Here is a 5,375-nt window from a genome sequence, read left to right as displayed (position 1 = left end):
AAAAACAAAAAAGCACAAAACAAGGGAGGTTTTACTGAGATGTGCTGAGGAAGAAAGGGTTCATAAAGAAAGAAAGCAGAAAAAGGAAAAAAAAAAGATGAATTATTATCCTTTTTCTTTCCTTTCCCCTCCCTCTTCCATATTCTCCACTCTATAGGTTTTATGATTACAAGCTTTTATTTGATTATTTATTTTTATCTCTTATACACATCTATTGCTGTAAGGCATCAAGGGCTTCCTGTAGTCTACTAGGGTTTCCAACCCTCAGGGATTCACCAAGTGACTGATCATCTACATATTTCCACGCCTCGATATTTAGTGAGGCAGTGTTTTCGAGCGAGTCATTTATCATTACAAGGAAAATAGCTACTGCAAGTATAGTTCCCTGTGGTACCCCTCCAGTGAGCTTTAACCATTCAGAGTGTATACCTTTATAATATACCCTTTGTTTCCGTTCAGTGATAAAATCAACAATCCACTGAAGGATGCAAGGGGGGATGTCCAATTTGCTCAATTTCCTGAAGGCTACATTGTGGTCTATCATGTCGAACGCCTTGGAGAAGTCAGTCAGAACCAGGGCGCTGGTACTAGCAGGCTTTTCCAACGCACTCAAGATGTGATGATAAATATCAATTAAACAATGTGTAGCTGACACACGCTTCTGATTTCCAAACAGGTTTTAGTGCTTTATTTACTAGTTTAGCAATTTTACTCTCTGCAATTTTAGCCAAGGTGGGAGTGAGAGATACCGGTCTTAGCTTATCAATGGCGGCTGGATGTTCCTTTGGAATGGGTATTACATTAGCACATTTCCACTGCAGGGGGACCACACCTTGGGAAAAGGATGCATTTATTATATCAGTAACTGGTTTACTTAGTTCATAAGCACATTCTTTTAATACCTTTTGAGGGATGTTGTCTGGTCCACCCGCTTTACTCAGCTTGGTCTTACGCAAGTCTTCATAGATTTCCCATGGTTTGAAGCAAGGAGGTGGCACTGGGCTAGGTAAATATGCCGGTAAACATTCAGTTTTTATTGGATCCTGTAGCTGTGCTAGAAAGATGTTTGTTAATTAAATTGGCAATAATAAATTGGTCATCGGAGTTAAAGCCAGGTACTGAAATTGTAAATTCTTTGTTATTTAGATTGGCAAATTTTTTTAGTTCCCTGTGCCACCTGCTTGGTTCGGCTTGCTTAATTGGTCTAACCTTTTTGGCAGTGTATGAAGACTTTGCTTTCTTAATTTCAGATGTGATTTCTTTAAAATAAAAGTCTTTAAACCTTTTTAAAAAATACCATGCATATTAAACCGAAAATAACAAGTAAATGTATAAAGTAAAAAAAATGGAAATTACACTACATGATGCTTTACGATCTCGGTAAAATCGTTTGTGATAAGCCTTAAAAGGTGCCTACAAAAAATAGTATTAAACTACGAATAAATAAAAAAGAATATGTTTGAAACGTAATAATTGTTTACTAATATATATTAAAACGATTATCCAATAAATTTAAAAAAGGAAATTATTTTAAAATATATAACTACCGCTCAGAAATCGACCATAACGGTGATGAATTCAAGCACGTTTTCTATTTGTTTACATTAACATCCGGGTATGTTGCTCGCTGGAGCGTTCAACTTGCTTGCTCGAATGGCGTCCATGCGATTACAGAGGGCATAGTGTTGTGGAGATAGGAGTTACCTATCTTGCGCCGCGTAGCGGCGCTATACGATCTTTGCCTAAAGGGGTTTATGGTCTTTATCCGTAACATTATTGTATTAGTGTCCCTTTGAGAGATGTCGTCCTGTGGGTTGAAATAGTCATGATGAAGGTAGGCCACTATCTGTCATATGTTTGTACACTGAAAGTACTAGGGCTGTTCCATCCTATTTTCATTGAGATTGAATCACTTGATGTCCTTGAATTTATAGCTTTACCCTTATTATGTGTGTAGCTTGAACATAATATGTGTAGGACTAATAGTTTAAGTTGAGGATGTCCTCAAATATATAGCTACATTGTGTACTATACAGGCATGAGGGAATTTCAAAGTTTTTCACTTGTCTACGGACAAGTACCTTTCAAAAATGCACTTGTCCTGAAGACAATTGTACTTGTCCCAATTATTGCGTAATAATCATAAAAAATAACACAAAAATAAGTATTTTTGCTATAGCCCTAAGGCTTACATGCATATGGCATTGATCACGCAAAAATGTTTTTCTTTTTTAAATCCAATTATATTTCCTTTTTTTTATTATTGAAATTTTATCAAATTTCAATAATGTATGATATGGAGAAATTCAAATAAAATAAACATTATTATAAAGTCAATCGTGACATCATCACTGTAACTCGCAATGTTATTTGCCTATTCCCCAGCGTCAAATAACTTTCTATTATTGGACGCTCGCCTTGATTTTTTTTAAGGTTCGTTTGCAAAACAAAAAAAATTCATCATTTTTTTGCATCACCACAAGGATTGCTAGAAAATGCGCGGACTACAGAATTGCAAAAATATGCGACTGCCCTGATTTTGTAGGCACACAATGAAACGTTAAAAAAGTACTACCATGTGATAGGGGACGCCATATTATAATCGGTATAGTATATTTGAAACTGTCTTCTGAAATACACCCCCTAGTTTGTGGAATACACTTTGAAATAAGAGAACGTTCCAATGAAACCATGCGAGTTGGACCTCTTGAAGTTCAGGCAGATGATACTCGTACATTCTGCTTATTCCCAACACATGGGTTACTAAATGTTTTTGTCATTTATGTGTGTAACTTTTTTATTTTTTCTTTTCGACTTATATTATTATGTATGTAGAACTGTGTAATTATTTTCTTTTTTCTTTTTGAATTATATTTTTATGTATTTGCCTTTGGGTTTTGTGCATTTGGAGAGCGTGTAGTGTTAGAGGTGCTCGCACCTGTTGATACGCTCTCTCACTGGAATTTCTATTTATATTTATATATATATATTTTTGTACTGTTGCCAGTGTAAAGCCGAATAAAATTTAAAAAAAAATAAAAACATCATTGTCGTAACTATGGAGGAAATAAAGTCTGAAGTTGATGATAACCGTTTTAAACTGTTTGCAAAAGGAGATGATTTCAAGGCTTTCCTGGACTCGATGGATTCCAAAAAAACCAAGGACACCGAGAAATTCGGAATGAGAGTGTTTGAGGCAGTTGGAACGTCTCAAGGTACAAGCCTTCGAAATGTAGGCATGGGAGGTCAAGGCTCAAGCGAATCGTAGACGTTAGCTGACGACGCAGGCGAGGAAGAACTAGGCACAGTGAGTAGCCTAGGTGGTCTTAATCTAGATGAAATTATTGCCAGATTTTATCCGTCGGCCCAAACCATAAAGGGTGACTTTTATTCAAAGAACTCAATGATGTTGATTAGGTTTTCATTGACAGGGTATGTCATCAAAATTTAAAATGTTGACATAACAAACCTGTTGCAGTTTCCGAAAGCATGCAACAATATAATGTTGGCCTACAAAGAAAGGTGTTTATTGATGTGATGCTTTACTTTTATAACAGAGGAAGAGAAAATCTTTGATTATTGAAACCAGGTGATGTGACGATGGACGGAAATACGTAGAACTATATGGATATGGTAACTAAAAACCACAAATGCGATAGTAGGAGCTCCAAGGAGGTCAAATGTTTGAGATACCAGGTAATCCCAAATGTCCAGTAAAAACGTTAAGGAAATACCTGTCCAAGTTAAAACCCAGTGAGAAATGCGCTGTTCCAAAGACACAGTGTAAAATTTGATGAACAATCTCAGAAATGGTACGACAATGCTGTGTTGGGAACACATAAATTAGGCGGACTTATGAAGGATACCAGTGTGGACGCATGGTGCGAAAGAATTTACACCAATCATTGTCTTCGTGCAACAGCAATCTATAAACTAAATTCTCTTGGTTGCAATATCATGACTATAAGCCGCCATGTACCAGAAAGTTCAATAAAACTACTCCAAGTCATCAAACGAGAGAAAAAGACACAAGTCTGATGCCCTGAGTGCAATAGTAACTCCTGAGAAGGTTGCAGTTCCGTTAAGTAATGTACGTTACAAATAATAACTTGATGGTATCAAATGTTGATGAAAAGCGGCAAATAAACATATCAATCAGTAACTGTACTGTGAACATTTACCAGCAGTAAACTCACTACTGAATTTTTTATATTTATCCTGTTTTAGTTGGATAAATAAATTTTGAAAACATTTGTGGACATTGTGAACTTTTGATATTCATTCTGTTTCAGTTGGATAAATAAAATTTTAAAACATTTACCAGTGATAAAATAAACTACTGTAATGTAAGCCGAGTATTGTACACTACATGTCATTCTGCATTTTCGAGATTTATCCTGTTTTAGTTCGAGAAATAAATTATGAGCCCAAGAAATCCTTTGTCTTATTATCTTTATTATTATTATTATTATGCAGAAACATTCATTAATTCCTTAAAAGTGTTGTTTTAACATTAAAAATGGAGAAAATAACAGCATAGAACGATGTATAGATATGTAAAGGTTAGTTTAGTGCAATAAAAAAGATTTTTAAAAATTTGACATTCCAGCATGCTTTGGCCATTTTCTCTGAAACACGATTTGCGACGAGTGACTGGTTTGGCTTGTCTAGATAATTACGATCGCGGCGAGGAGGTCTGTACCTTTGATCTTCGCTCGATGTTACTCCTTCTGTTCTATTTTCTCTATGGTGCAATATAATAGATTTTTAAAAATTTGACATTCCAGCATGTTTTGGCCATTTTCTCTGAAACACGATTTGCGACGAGTGACTGGTTTGGCTTGTCTTTGCCACATATATTTAGTAGGCGAATAATACAAGTTAATTGTTAGTTTGTTAATAGGTTGTAGATAGTATATGTCTATATATTATAAGCAGACTTAGATATACATTATGCAACTATGCTACTAATAGTTTTATAATACACTTGTTGTAGCCTCTATCAATAAATTTATAATATATATTAAGTAGGTGAATAATACAAGTTAAATGTTAGTTTGTTAATAGTAAGTGTCTGTAGAAGGGTTTGTCTAGTATCTCATAAATTCATTTATAAAATATGAGTATGGTGACTCCAAAAAATGACAAGACATGCAGCCATATTTGACTACATTTCGTTGTTTACTGGAACATTGTCATTCTTGACAATGTTCCAGTACAAAACGAAACGTAGAATCAACTATAGCCTCATAAGCTTATTTGCCGGACCATTACAAATACTGTACATACAAAATTATAAAATACATTAATATCATGTAGTACAAAAAAAAAAGAACTGTTAGTTTTGCGCCACATGTATTCGTCATTGGTATAAT

This window comes from Anneissia japonica, unplaced genomic scaffold, assembly GCF_011630105.1.
Source record: "Anneissia japonica isolate Jap-2015-1 unplaced genomic scaffold, ASM1163010v1 scaffold287955_len215512_cov160, whole genome shotgun sequence".
In the NCBI taxonomy this organism is placed as follows: domain Eukaryota; kingdom Metazoa; phylum Echinodermata; class Crinoidea; order Comatulida; family Comatulidae; genus Anneissia; species Anneissia japonica.
Note: the sequence above shows the minus strand (reverse complement) of the source record.